The 15,996-nt window shown below is 44.8% G+C and overlaps 1 protein-coding gene across 1 annotated transcript in view; it reads right to left on the bottom strand.

Annotated features, from left to right (window-relative positions):
* Positions 1-15,996, bottom strand: part of GRIN2B (glutamate ionotropic receptor NMDA type subunit 2B) — a 284,759-nt gene that overhangs the window by 47,897 nt on the left and 220,866 nt on the right. The gene's annotated exons all lie outside the window — the stretch shown is intronic.

The raw sequence follows: 15,996 nt of genomic DNA, 5'->3' as shown, positions 1-15,996 counted from the left end.
TTCCCTGGGTGGAGGGGACCATTGCTGGAATAGCTGGGGGTGCTATAAGTCAGGATTGACCATACATAAGCAGAGCTTTGAAGGAAAAGCTCATTTAACAGTTTCCAACACGATCCAGCTCAAATCTTTCCAGTGTTATCACTCCTGCACTTTCACAATCACTAAATGGCATAGCTGTACAGATTAGATGCAGATAAAGAATTGGTGCTCTGTCTTCCTGATGCATGAGAAGATATTTCAGGGAGATTCTATTACTTTTATTTATGCTACTTTTGCTTAAGGAAATACTAAAATCTTACCCCTTCAGCCACTACTCTCATTTCTTGGGTAAACATGGACTTCCTTGTTGCAGGGGGTTCCTTTGTTCAGCTGTTGCTATGTACACCCCACAGACAGGAGTTATTCTTTTGAAGCCATTGCAATCTCCCACCAGGTGATGTACTTAGAACACACACTACCCGGGGTAAGATATTCCTTACAGAAATTCCAGAAAAACCCACCTATGATGCTTTCAAACATCAAAGTCTCACCTCTGCTCACATTTTCGCCCATCCCATCACAATTGACACTAATAAGCATCTTGCTCGGCAGCCTCAGCTGAGTGGGCCAGGTCTGAATGGGCCTTGAGAACAAACTCCCCACTCATTCCTAGAAGCAATGCCTCCAGGTCAGAGTTGAGGTACATTGATGGTGGGGGCGGCGTGTGTGTGTAGGAAGCATGACCTGCTGCTGCTCATGGTGTACCTGCTCTGTGGGTAAATAGAGGGCTGGAGTCTCCAGCAGCTGTCAACCTTTCACTGAATTTCATTTTAAAATTACAGGGGGAAAAGCACTTATTAGAGCCTTTTTAGGTGTCAAAGGTTATGCGATAAAAATCAAAGCTGTTCTGGTGTTTTGCATTTGATGGCATCTAGAACCAGCATAAAACATTTATTGCTTTTTAAAAACCTTCATCTGACTTAAAAAAGAGCAAATACCCAGAGTGGGTTTATTCAGTAAATTGTTCAAAGGAACAAAAAAGTCACTCCGGGGCAGCAGTGACCCCGTAACCCTCTCCCAGTGCCAACACAGTCCTGTAGTGGGGTGGCACCAGTGTGCTGTCAGAAGGTTGAGCAGCTGGTGGAGCTGGGTCAGCCCATGGGAACCTGAAGATCAGAAGCTGGCAGCAGATGCCAGGAGTGGGCTACATCTGACATTCTTGTGATCTTGAGGAATCGCCATATTCAAAACAGGAAACAAATTCAGCCATTTTTTCCCTTCTTTTTTTTAAAGTACATTTTCATGCCAGATTAATACCCCAGGGGACTGATGGCCTCTGTTTATCCTCAGAACAGGTACAACATTGGCAACAAAAGAGAAAATTCTCTCCCCAATCTCATACCTCAGCCCTAATCAAGACGGCCCATTTCTGAGGGGCAGAGGACAGTTTTCTCTATGGTCCATTTGGTCTCTTTGGCCTCTCTGCTGAGAATGACAACACGGAGCCCAAAGAGAGCCATTTGTGCTGGTGGCTTCTGCCGTTTGGACTTATTCTCATGAGGAACTGGGCTCAGATCAGAAGGTCATTTCACTCAGGCCACCAAAGAAGCTGGCAGATAGGAACAACTTTCATTTAAATGACAGACTTGGGGCTGGATTGGCACTAGTGATCTACAGGCAAAAGGGCATCCCCAGCACACATCCATCCCAGACACACATTCAGGAACATTTGTTAACATTATCAATAAGTGGTCAGTGAAAGAGACATCTCTCCATAACATAGTAGCACATAGAAACCACAGCAATATATAAACCCCTAAAGCATAGACTAGACCAGATAGACAAAGGAGTCAGGCCTGACTCATAACTTCCCAAGGTTCCCGATGAAAGAGATGGGGAGCTCATAGAGTGGTAGGCCAGGAACATTTTTTCGTATTGTATTATATGGGGTAAATTTATTGTGGCTTAAGATGGGAATGGCAGCCCAGCAACACCACAGTGTGAGCGCTGAAGTACCCAAACTGCAAACACAGCAGTACACAACCTGTTCACCTGCCCATCAGAGGGTAATGAAATAACAGCACAACTTAAAAACCACTCCATTCCAATAAGCTTTTATAAATTGCCCAAAGAGGAGGAAAAAGAGAAGTGGGCTGGCCTAAAATTTCAAGTGTAGGATAAGTGCCTCAATAACATGTCCAAAGCCTACATTTCAGTGCTCAAATGAACACTTGGGCACATAAAACAGGCATTTCCATGTCTATAGGTAAGTGCTTGATTTGAGAGTACAAAAGCAGGAGATGTATAGCCTGCTGACCTAGGAAAACCGGGGGGATGGGGCAATGTCTTTAAGTGTTTGTGATAGACAATGTGCATTTGGGAGAGTTAATGTGTACAAGTGTGAATATGGGAGAGTTAATGGGTATGAGTGTGTATTCAAGAAAGTGTGTGCATAAGGCAGTGTGAGTGTAAGGAGAAGAGCGAGAGAAATTGTGTGTGTGCGCACATCTGTGTAAAAGAGAGAGAGGGAGAGAGAAAATGCAAGCAAAGGAAGATCTGAGTGTATTTTTATGTGGTATATATCTATGCGAGAGGGAAGGAGCAATGTGTTGTGAGGACAGAGGTTAGACTCAACAAAATAAAATGTCACAGATTTGTCTTGGCCAAGTCATTAAAGGTGATGCCTGCAGTTGAAGAATATAACCTGCCAGCCAGCGCAAAGCAGAGTGAGGCATTTCTGACAGCTCAGTGTGTTTTGGGGCAGCTTGTAAATTCTTATTATTCCAGTGTTTACTCAATTCCTGCATAAGCCAGAGATGCTCAGGGTTCTTGCGCCACACATCCCATTTATTTACTCGTTATGCAGTTCTGAGAACCCACCCACTTGTAACACCAAAACCTTATCCAATCAGACATCAGCCACCAAAATTCCCCACAGAAAGTCTCAAGGAAAGGAGAATACATTCTCCTATCTCCCCTTACTTCTTTTTCTTAGTGTTACCAAGTCAGTAAGATATTTATAAAACAGAAAGGAGCCAATGGACTGATCTAATTAATATCTTGTACAGTACGCGGTCAAAAGCAGGAGGTTAACCAATCCCAAGCTAACAAAACCCAAATAAATAGTATCCCTTTGTAAATAATATGGAACCGCAGATTGGATAGATATCATTGTCAATCACGTCACTCTTTTTCCCTACAGGCCACTCCCTTGAATAATTATTAAGGGGGAAATTTAATTATAAGGGAGGAAAAAAAACAATTGGGACGCATAACCGGCACAGATCTTTGTCCCCAAATCTCAGTCCCTGAAGACCACTCAAACCTTCTCTGAGACCTAAAAAAGCTTGAAAAAGCTTCCATAGTTTAGAAACCTCTCTGAATAATTCTGCACCTACCATGTCTTGGAACTGGGACCAAAGGGTGCGCAAAGGTCAGCATGGCTGGCTCTAAACATGATTTGTGCTCATACATCATTGCTCAAACTTGATTAGTAACAAAGGCTAACGAGCAGCATTCTGCTCCTGCCAAATGCTTGGACTGGCACACAGCTGTCTTCCTGTCACCCGCCAGGACACGTTGTTGTTTTGTTTTTTTTTACAGGGTTGATATGATACACTAATCACGTTTGTGTAACTGATTTGGATGGTCTTGCTTATTCCCAGCTAGCCGGATGGTAGGACAGCCCAGAGCCCTACATGCTGTGTGCCACTTTGCACATGTCACCAGAGTACTTTGGTCTCTGTTGAGGCACTATAGGATACCTGCTCAGAGTTTCCAGAGTGCAATTAGGCAAACAAGGCGAGGCAGTATACCAGGTATGGACACACAAACACAGCTGCTGTGTGACACAAACTGAACTTTGTAACCTGTGACCAGTTAAGATGACCATTCCTCATCTAACCATTACAAAAACCCTGGTCAAAAGTGTCATGTGGACATAGCCAAAAATATGTCACTCCAGTGAGATTTCCAAGACTTTCTCCTTTCAGCTGGGTCAGAGAACTGCCATCCCTTGTGTTTTTCTTAATATTTCATTTTTATCTGGCCTGGAGAATACAAAGGCCACTTGGGGAACTCTTTAATTGAAAGTTAAAAGGATGTGACCATTCAAAGGTTTGGGTTTTACATTCTGGGCAAGGCTCCTTCCAGATACTGTTTTGGGTGAAGGGTCCAGAGGTGCAGGTTCAAGTTTGGGACAAAAAAATTCAGGAGGCTCAGCTCCTTGTTTGGGTGAAGATTAAAGGGGACTGGACAATGTTGTGGTTAACATTTTGCATGAAGCTTCAGGAAGCTCAAGTTTTAGCACAGCTTCTTTCTGGTTCTTATTTTATCCAGGCTTGATCGCCTCCTTGCATTGTCTTATACCACCTCTACCCCCATCCCTACAGTTCATAAGAGGTCGCAAATAGGAATGAAGGTATTTCAGTTGCATTTAAAAAGTGACCAAAAAGGTCACCCAAAACTCATTTGGGAATCCAAACCCTTCCCGAGGTTCAATAAAACTCAGATAATATTACCCCCCTATCATTTTTCATGTTCGCAGTTGCCTTTGTGCTTCCTAATTCCAGTGCTGAAATACCAAAAGGAAGGAGAAGAGGGGTGGTGCAGCCTAAGACTCAGGAGAACTGGATTTAATTCTCCGCTCTGCCACAAAACTTCCTAAGTGACCTGGACTAGGGACTTCCTTCAGTTCCCCATCTGTAAAATGGGGATAATAATACTTTCCTATCTCAATGGGGTATTGTGAGAATAAACACAAAATGCCTTAAGTGTGATACTGGCAGACCAGGTGCCAGCTCATGCCAAGGTCCCCATGTCTCATTTGAACAAAGACAAACACATAGTTGGAATCCATCTGGCTCACTGTGTGTTAGTATTGTTAAAATAAGTATTAAAATCACATGAATGTGTTTACTATTTAGACTTTATGGAATGCTTGAAAGTTGCTGCATGCACTGATCTCACTTATAACATCTGTATCTCATACTGTAAGGAAGTGTTTGAGCTGTTGTATTGTGAGCATCTGTCCCTGTGGAAGTCACCAGACAGGACAGAGACATTAAGCAGTGTGAAGGGCTGATCTTCAACAGGTGTTACACCCTTCCCAAAAGGAAAGGTCAGGACTACTGTGGGAAATTGGGAGTGGAATTTTCCTATGTACCCTCAACAAGAGGACAAAGGACTTTTGTTGTCCTGGTCTCCTCCCAGTGAAGATGAGTCATGCAAGTGGATTCCTCCAATCCACTGAGTTTGCAGCTGAGAATTCATGGCAAGAGGGGGATAAAAGCCCCAAACAAAAGGAACTTGACAGGTTTCAGAGTAGCAGCAGTGTTAGTCTGTATTCGCAAAAAGAAAAGGAGTACTTGTGGCACCTTAGAGACTAACCAATTTATTTGAGCATAAGCTTTCGTGAGCTACAACTCACTTCATCGGATGCATTCAGTGGAAAATACAGCGGGGAGATTTATACACACAGAGAACATGAAACAATGGATGTTACCATACACACTGTAATGAGAGTGATCACTTAAGGTGAGCTATTAAGCAGGAGAGCGGGGTTGTGGGGGGGGAGGAAAACCTTTTGTAGTGATAATCAAGGTGGGCCATTTCCAGCAGTTGCATAAGAATGTCTGAGGAACAGTGCAGGGTGGGGGGGGGAGGAACAAACATGGGGAAATAGTTTTACTTTGTGTAATGACACATCCACTCCCAGTCTTTATTCAAGCCTAAGTTAATTGTATCCAGTTTGCAAATTAATTCCAATTCAGCAGTCTCTCCTTGGAGTCTGTTTTTTTTGTTTTTTTAAGTGATCACTCTCCTTACAGTGTGTATGGTAACACCCATTGTTTCATGTTCTCTATCTATATAAATCTCCCCACTGTATTTTCCACTGAATGCATCCGATGAAGTGAGCTGTAGCTCATGAAAGCTTATGCTCAAATAAATTTGTTAGTCTCTAAGGTGCCACAAGTCCTCCTTTTCTTTTTAAAATGAACTTGGTATCTCTATGCTGCTTGGTCTCTGGGGGGGGCAAAGTGTTTCTAGACATAAGCAAGAGATTCCCCAGCTGCTTAGACTGGGTTAGCCCTAAAGGACATATAGAGCTTGCTGATTATAGAAGCTTCTATTCTTTTGAAATTTAAAATTGGAACTCATTTGTGTATCTGTGTTTACCTGCCTTAACCCTGTGAATAACTCAGGTTTCCTTTTCCTATTTAATAAACCTTCAGATAGTTTAGAATAGGATTGGTTCAAGTGTTGTCTTTGGTGTGAGATCTAAAGTGCAATTGACCTGGGGTAAGTGACTGTCCTTTGGGACTGGAAGTAACTTGATTCTTGGGGTAAGGACCATCTATCACAGAGGTGAGCTCACCCGTGTGGTGACTTAGATTGAAGTCCCCAAGCAGGCTGCCTGTGACTCTATATTTAGGCTGTCATGGCACCTGAGAAGTTTACACTTGATAATTGGTTGGTGAAATCGAAGTGTAGAACTCGCAGCCTATCTGGGGTTTGTACCCTGGTTCATCAGTCTGCCCTGAGGGCGGTATTCATGCTCTTGATTCACTGCAGGCAGCATTACATTGAGGGGCTCAGATACTATGGCAACGGGGGCCATATAAGTGCATACGATAGAAAGACAAGAAAACATTTATGTTCCTAATTTAGAATTAGAAGTAGGAAGATGAAATCTTGTGATACGAACCTGTTCTCGGGGGGAGGTTCAGTCTGGAGTTCTCAACAAGCATCATTAGTCTCATTGCACACGTGGGGGAACGATACCTAAGGCTAGGTCTACACAGCAAAGACAAACCTGGGGCTGGCCTGTGCCAGCTGACTCAGGTCCTCGGGGCTCAGGTTGCAGGGTTGTTTCATTGCTGTGTAGACTTTCTGGCTCAGGCTGGAGCCTGAGCTCTGGGACCCTCCCACCTTTTAAGGTCCTAGAGCCCAGGGCCCCTAGCTGAGCCCAGATGGCTACACTGCAATGAAAGAACCCTGCAGCCCGAGCCCCACAAGCCTGTGTCAGCTGAAGGTGTCTAGTGCTGTGTAGACATACCCTGAGGCACACAGCTGTCAAGTGACTTGCTCTGCATCCCACAACTTATGGATGTTAAAGCAGAGACTATAACTCCGGTCTCCTGCCTCCCAGTCTTGTGCCTCAACCACTAGACAGACAGTGATGCCTCCCATGCAGCCACTTGAACAGACTTTCAGTCTTAACCTTTATTGAGGCGTGTCAGTCACTAGTTGTAAGCTTCCACGGGTGACATCACAGCTATTTCCCTCTGGAACACCTCTGATGTAACAAAAGCACATCGCCAGAGGCATTGGCATGCAACTGAACAAGCAGGGAGGGGAGAAATACCACTGAGAGCGAAAATCTCCTGTTTACAAACACTTGGGCTCATTAATTAGCCACATCAGCCAAAGAAAAAAAAGAATATTTGTGAATGTTCCATATGCAAATTAATTAACATGAAAACAATGTCCCTTCTCGAGCATCAGGTGTCTTCCACAACCACCTGGTGAAGTCTGATGCCCTTACTACATCTGCACAACAGGGAATTGTTTCTAATGGGCTTTCGCTTCAGCAAGAACGATCACGGCAGGGCTGGAGTGACTGCTCCTTCTTCTGTTTGTACAGCTCCTAGCACTCTGTGGGCACTACACAGCATAAAGTAACTGCTTTTGCTTTCCATCTCTCAATCCTATGGCTCTCCAAATAAAATAATTTCCCAGGAATGCAGTCCTCTGCTCACTTCAAATTGGCATTTACACTGCTCTTGCCATTCGTTGAGATGCCACCAATTGGTTGTTTCTTTACTGGTATCTTTGCTTGCTTTTTTGTCGGTGTTTAAGTCCTATCCTCTGCCCTAATTAGCCCAAGAATGTTAAAGAGGTGTACTCTAAAAGTGCCTGTGTTTTGTAAAGTCATGAAATACAGTGTTCTCTGGTATCACAGGGGGAGAGCTACATAAATGATGAGGTGACCACCTCTGTAAATTACTCCTTATGCCAGAACTGATGTGAGAACTGTGAAATGTTGCTGATGTCAGAACTCATGGCTTACTGGAGTGGAAGGCCTGGCTTCTGGTAGTGAAGCTCACACTAGATGGTGATAGGGAGTCCTTTTTTTTTTTTTTGGCACGGAAGGTTGTGGCTCATAGTACCAGTGGCAGAGGGCTTACATGGCTTCCGGTAGCTGAAGGCATGGTTAGAGTTGGTGACTGGTATGAATAGCTTCCAGATGTAGAGCTCATGGATTACAACAGCGGCAGCCATGGCTTATGGTAATGGAGGGTGCGATGAACATATCTTACGGAGGTTGAGGTCACAGCTTAATATGGTGGCAGAGGGTGTCATTTATGGTTGGGGAGGCCATGTTTTATTTAGTGTGCTGGAGATGTGGTCTACTGTGGTGAACAGTGTGTGGCTTACCCTGCAGCAAATAGTTCTCTGGATTTATACAAATGCAAAGGAACAGCTCTTCCATACGCGCTAGGCTCCCTTTACATAAAACTTAAACATAGCTCAGAAATAATACCCCACCATAACTAAAGTGCAGCCATACTGTTCAATATAACCATCTACAGCCAATCAGGCAACACAAACCCTAGGCTCAGCCTTCTTCTGCAACAATTCTGCACCCTGGCAAGCCCCCACCCCCTCTGAAATGCCTGGGGGAAGAAAGATGAGCATTTCACCATCTCTTAAGGGTCATCAGATTCAGCTTATTTTGGACTAAGGTCAGGACAAGCAAACTCCAAAGGCATGATGCCCCTACAGAGAATACCAAACCAGTAGGGCTTCATCTTGAGCTCCTCTGCTTTTCTCTACTGTGGTAGTGTGGCCCAGGGGGAAAAGGTGGCAGATTTTTTGAGGACAAGGTGGTCGGAGGCATGTTTCATGTGATGGAAGTGTCTATCTGTTCCAATGGTTTATTGTGGTGGAGATGTATTGTTTTTTAAATGGCCTTATAAAAAAATACTCCCTCTCGTTCGTACATGCGCACGTGTGTGTGTGTGTGTCCACATTGTGCAGGTGGGTGCCTGCACTCAGTACATGTCCATGCATGTAATGCCCTAACGATTTTTTTCCCCTTGGTTTTTCTTGTTGAGCAATATTTTTTGCTGAGCTTTCTTTTCTCTCAATTAATTTTTTTAACATATTACAGGGAAGGAGGAGCTCACCCATTTATGCCACAGCCTGAGAGACAGTTTAACCCTTTTACTGATTGGGGGAAGTAATGAATCTGGGCACTGGACTGGGGTGTACAAAACCCAATGAACGCTCAGGTAAGGCATTGGCAGTGACTGTTTTGCTCTGAGTGAATTTCTGTTCTGGGCTCCCCTGCAATCCAGCACTGATGGGAGGTTTAAAAATGCAGACCTAGAGGCGGTTGAAAGAGTCTCTTTGGATTAAGACAAGCAGGGTGTTGAAAGCAAGCCGGCCACAGTGAGGATGGGAGAGTAAGCAATGGAAAGGGAGGGGCTTGCTTGCATTTTTTATTGTTTGTCAGAAGTAGCAAGGCAGAGCGAAGAAGCCACTTTGTGAGGTGCCTCTGGGGAACGGGAGGAGATCGGAATATTGAACATGGGAATTTCACCTGCTGTGGTGCCCCCATTACCAAATACCGTCCTGCCTTCTGCAAGACAGGCAAAAAACAACAGCCCTGCCCTCCAGCACCACCCAAAACCCTTTGGTCCCCTAAGTCTATAGTTTTTTGCATGGAACTGGCTGACCCACACACTGGGGCACCCTTAACAAGAGGCACCCACTCTCCATGAAATAGGCATGCATAGATACGCTCCTGCACAAAGATGCAAAGGGCCCGCCTCTTACCTCAGCAGTGAAAACGGGAGAACCACCATTAGACGTCAGTGGAATTACTGTGGATTTACACTAGTGTAGCTGAGATCAGACTCTAGGCCACAGACACATGCAGGCAGAGAAATTCACCCAGGCACTGACATACAGTGCACTCAGGCAGGAGCATAGCTCCAGGTTATTCATGCAATGGCTGCTCAGAGGCAGGGGGCCCCAGCACATTCACTGACAGATTCAAGAGACCCACGCAGCATGGCTCTGCCTTTGTGGATCTGGGGGATACATTCCCATAGATCCCTCGGATCAGTGGGGTTGGCGGACCTTGGCCCCTGACTCCATGGGCAGCTCTAGCCCCTTAAGGGGATGTTTTTCAGCAGATTGAGTTTTCCTGCCTCTCTGGCCATCTCGGGTTCCTCCAGGGCGGGTGAGGGATGTGGCCCGTAGTTATTAAATAACTCAGAGGGTTTTGAGCTTCAATAAGCCTATTGGCCTAGCCATCAGTTAGCTCCTCTGGAAGTAAGTCAGGTTGAATGTCCCACTTCTGATCAGGAGGGCGTCACCTCTAAGTGCACTCACGCATGCAAGTGACCAAGGGCAGTCAAAGGTGACAGATTGGGCCACTGATTCAGACTGTAAATAGGTATTACTTCTATTTTGGAGAAGTGATTACAAGAGCAAGAGGAACAATGTCTAGGGGCCCCTACTCATCCCACGCCTACTCCCTTATACACTTGGCTTCATTTTAGAGTAAGCAGGGCTGGAGCACAATGTTACCATAACACTCCATAGCATTCAGTCAGGGCCAGCTGCGTCCGCCACTGGTGGCCACATGCCATAGACTAGATTTCACCATTGGGCATAGTCCACCAATCAGACAGCCAGACTTTCTACATGTTTGCACATTACTGTGGCTCAGACTTTAGCCAGAACCATTACTGTGGTCAGCAAGTAGTGATTCTGCCAGAGGAGATTAAAAGTATCCCCTTGGCCCGACCCACACTAAAACAGCACAAGTGTAGTGAGCTGGTCTTGTCTGGGACTCCCCTTCCTCTTGGCAGAACCAGTAGGGACCAAGCTGAACAGGGCGTGGCTGGAAACCACCCTTGGCATCTTTTGCTGCTTTCTCACCAACTGGAGAGCACTAGCAAACTGTGAGCACCTCAGGCACTGCTGCAGAGAGCGAAAAGTTTCAAAGCAAAGTTATGGAGGGGAGGAAGGGCTGTGTACTTGCCAACCCCAGCTGGAGAAAAGGAAGGGAAAAGCTGTGGACTGCTTTCCTGGGGGCCTGAGCTTTCTAGAGCCAAAGCCAGCTGACTCTCTCTCAGTATTGATGGATCTCTGGAGCTCACATCTTCCATAGACTCATCAGCTATTCAGAATCTCAACTGGGGAATGACGGGTCTGAAGCATGTCAGTGCAAAGCTCACATTATGTACGGCATGCTTAGCGTTGCAAGAGGTCTCAGCTGATGCCATGCAGTGGAAGGGCAAGAATAATAGGAAGGGTCCTGCCAACGTAAGATGAAGCTGAGGCTCTTGGAAGGTTGTGAGAGAGGGCCTGAGGGTCATGTGGCAAATAGAAATATATATGGGGAATGACTTTACACAGTCTAATTTATCTAGGTGACTTCGTACATGTGTTTAAATCTGTGGGTATGTTTATGTGTGTGTGAGGGGGGTGCCTGTGTGTACTGCATAGTTACTACGACTATGGGGGAGTTGGTAGTAAGCCCTATATTTAGGTTGCCTCACACTTTTCATTATATAAGATTCTCTCTCTGGACCTTTTTTTGAGAAAATCTAACACCTCCATTCTTTGCAGCAAGCCTTTGAAATTGAGCAGGGAAAAAACCCTCATACTAGAGAAGTGTTTTTTCTTTGGTCCATGAAATTCCATTCAGGTTCAGCTGTGTTATAGACAGTTAAATAATTGCCATTTCCCTTCTGGCAGTTGCATTGCTCAGGAAAATTTCTGGCAACCTGCCAAAATAATAACTGAACACAAGTGCTCTAAAGAGCCAGGCCCACAGTGCCATCAATGCAGCAGCAGCACCAACACCACAAACCACACAAGGAACACACCTGGGAGCTGCCAGAGCAGTGGTAACAGCAGGGTGGGGGAGAAAGCCAGACCAAACGCCTTATATAATACCTTCCTGGACCCAGTACATGCCCCCAGCAGCCCCGCCCCTCTCTCTCATGACCCCATCATCGACAGGAGCCCCCTATCTCCCAGGTGGGGAAGAGAGAAAATGAAGCCAGGCTGGGCTCCCATGACTATCCCATGGACCTAGGACATGGTATCAATTGCCCACTACCCCTCTAGAATAGTATCTGCCTTCTGGTGCCAGCAGGAGAGGCTGCTGGTAGCTCGTCCTGTAAGTTAAGTGGTACAAGTCTGTGCTGGGATGCTGAAAGTTCCTGATTCAATCCCTGCTGATAATGCATGATGAGGGTTTGTTACAGTTGTACATAATAGGATTTGTGTTTACCTTTTTCCTTTTAAAAAGCCTAGGAGGTTACACATCAAAAACTATATTAAAATAACATTATTTAGGTTGCAAGGTTAAGTGCTCAAAAGTTAAGAAATGCCAGGTTTATAGTTGCTCATGCAACCTTAATTCAGCCCCCTTGTGCATGTCCATTATGATAGGTCTTCAAAATACAGGACCACATACTTTTTTTCCCACAGCACCCCTCCTCATTCTATGGATAAGATGGATGCGCACAGAGGCAGAAATAAGGTAGCAGGGGCAACCACAAATATTTGACTTTGAAACCCAAATAACTTTCTTTTAACTTAGGTTTTTTTATGTAGTTACTAATATAATTCCACAAATGTGCATAAGCCTTTGCAAAACAAATAAGCAGAATGAGAAAGCAACATAGAAGTTGCTGAAGGAACTTTCAGTGAGGTAGTAGGAGAACCAGGAAACAGACTCACGGAGCTCAGGGAGAAGAGGGAGTAAAGAAAGAGTGACTGACGGAACAGATAAAGGCAGCAGACCAATCAAATAAGGGAAAGACAGAGGTTTGCTCCCATCTGATTTCGATCTTGGTGAGGGGTCTGCATGGTGCAAAGAGGACAGATTCCTAACTGGAAGGTGCAGTGTTAGTTGTGAATGTTCAGAGCAGCCCTAAGGGGCATAGAGCAAGGAGGTAACCATCTTCTTAAACAGAAATAAAGGCAGTCTTTCATTCACACCAACCAAGGTGTGTTGGGTCCCTCTTATCACTAGAGAAGAGAGTTGGAGGAGAGGAAACCAATACAGTGGGATGAAGGTAGTACTATAATGACTCTTCGAGACAAAAAGGTAACAGGAAGACAGGGCAGTAATTAGGCAAATGGGGTTGACAGAAGGTTTTTCGGCACTGAAGATGCAAGAGCACGCTTGTAACAGACAGAAGGGAGCAAGTGGTTGCAGCAACGAGAGAGAAGAAAGATAATCTTGCAGCAAAGCCCTAGGAGTCAAGGGACCCAAGTTCTGGTTCTGTCACAGACTTCTGTGATCCAGAGCAGGTCATTTAACCTTGCTGAGGCTCCACTCCTTCTCTGTAAAATGGGAATAACTACACTTCCTCTTTTGCAGTTAGTTCATCTAAAGGGGATCCTAAAATGGGAAACAAATATGTCTGCATCATAATTAACTGCATCAACACCTCAACTGCACCTCAGCTAGACAGAGCAGCTGGTTTAAAACCAATGGCATAGCACATGGGTGCTCACTGACTAATCAGAAGACTTACCTTAGAGAAAAGAGAATTTATCATATACAAAGTCTACAACATTGGAGCTATGACAATGAAAATTGCATTAGTAAACAAAAATGAATAATATGACAGAATGCTATTCATTTGTAGCTATAGCTGTGGGAAAAGAAGGCATGATTTTATATTATATTAACTAAGAAGTACTTTGGGAATGGGTAATTAATTAAAGCCTTGGGGCCTGATTCTCAGGTCTCCACCAGCTGCTCTGAACACTGGAGTGGCAGAAAGCAGTTGAAAAGCTGGCTTAACTGGCACCTTGAAGATTCCTCTCTTGTAAGGGGAATCCCTGCATGCCACAGATCAGCTAGCACCTCTAGACCACTTCCCTCCTGGCCCTCAGCATAGGGAATAATCTTGCGGAAAAGAAGGGGCATGGCTGGGGCATCCGAACACACAATGATCCTCAGCTGACAAAACAGCCCCTGGGGCTGTGGGCAACAGTCCTGATGCCAGCCCCAGGCCTGCGGAAACGTAAAGATGGTTTGCAGCCACCTCTGCCCTCTGCCCAATTGTGCCAAGCATATCTAGACTGCAGCTGAAGATCTAGAGCTATGTTATTATTATTCATGAAGCAGAAGAGGGCAGAGTTAAGGTTGAATATTTGTCATTTCCTGGCTTTTGACTGTTTAACTATGCAAATTTAATGTTCTCTCAATATAGGTCTTTGTTGAAATAAATACATATACTAAACACACACATGAATATAGATAGATAAATATCAATCTATCTAGTGGAGAATTCAGCTGTGTGAATAAGTTACATGTGACTAATTAATTAATTCAGCTAGTTGAGTTTACCCCTGTCTATTATTAAAATTCAAGCAAATCAACAACAGAAAATCATATTTACCTGTATACTGCCTACATAGAGATCATTAACATTGCGGTCACTGGTCAAATCCAAACTCTTAATTACTTTCCCAATGACATATGGCATGACCTTCAACACCTAATAGCATAAGAGGAATTTATGAACTGTTCATACAGTCAGAATGCCCAAACCACACCCACTGTGTTATATCTGCAGCACAGCGTCCTAATCATTTATTTGGCTGGCAGATCTGAAAAATGCCAGTGTCCTAAGGGTTAAAAGAAAACAAAGTCCATGACTGAACATAGCTGACTTTCTAATCACTTGGCTGACACAAACATTTCCTTCCCCTCATCTTCAGTTGCCAGTGTGTTCTGGTGTATGTGTGTGTGTGCACGGTTTCTTCTTTGTATGCTAATCTTATGCTTTAAGACAAGGAGTTTTTGTTCCTTTGCTTCCCCTTAGCAAGAGATAATATTGAGCCTTCTGGGGGGAAGAACTGCTCCCTCCCAACACAACTCTTTGCCTCCAGGAGCTGCTCCCTTGGGGAACGGTCTACATAAATAAATGTTTAAGTAGCCACTAAGCCACAAAAGATGCAAAAAGCCGGAGACGTGGCTGCAGAAGGCAGAGTGCAGGGGGAATGAATGATGGCATCTCAGAAGAGAAGAGAGAGAAAGAAAGAAAGAAATCTTGATGCGTTCTGCTTCGGAAACTCAAACGTCCCCCCATCCATCCAGCACAGCAGACTGTTTTAAGTTAGCTGGGGCTAACTGATGGAAGAGGGGACAAGTCTACATGAGGAGCTGTACAAATCCCAAACCAAGAACATGTCTGACTGGTGAAAGACAAGAGCCTTTAACTAGGACACAAAATACACATTTAAAAACTGTACGTCCAATGACAAGTTTATTTACAGGCTACTCTGTCTTTTCACTGCTGTCCTTGTAGAATCTTCCTACCTGTCCCTCATTCACCACATATTTTTTCATGTTATCAATCTATACATTCAGTTTACTTATCACTTACATATATTGTTCTCTGCTAGATTATATTCATCCTCTTTAACTGGTATGTAGTGGGTATCTATCTGTAAGCTATTAGGGCTCCATAAAGCCCAGTGCACACAGTACAAGGCCTGCTGCTTAGGAGAACCTGTTGTAATCAAGAGCTGGATGTGTTCGTCCTGTTGGGATCCAGGAAGCCCGCCTACTGCTAAAGGACCTCCCCCCAGCTGAAGCGGGGGATCCACAGGTCCAGGATTCCAAATGATTGTGGGGGACAACTAAAGATACAACAGGAACGGGAGTGAGGTCACAGGGCTATACGAAGGGAACCTGATGGGACACTGAGCAGAGAACCCCAGACATTGCCCACTGCTCCTCAAAGGTGTCAAGGGAGCCAACGGAAGACGCCTAGAGGAACTCTGCCCGGATGCATAAACGGACTGAAGAGTGGAAATAGGCCCCACAGTTGCAGGAAACCCCGTCAGCCAACCTCCTCTCCCTGGTTTTGTAGATGGCCATTTCGGCCAGGGCTAGGAGGAGGTTGACAAGGAGGCCCCGTGACTTTGTGGGACCACAGATAGGGAGTGCATAGATGAGAAGGT

This window comes from Lepidochelys olivacea, assembly GCF_965140295.1.
Source record: "Lepidochelys olivacea isolate rLepOli2 genome assembly, chromosome: 1".
Lineage (NCBI taxonomy): Eukaryota > Metazoa > Chordata > Testudines > Cheloniidae > Lepidochelys > Lepidochelys olivacea.
This window is presented reverse-complemented; position numbering and strand designations above follow the sequence as displayed.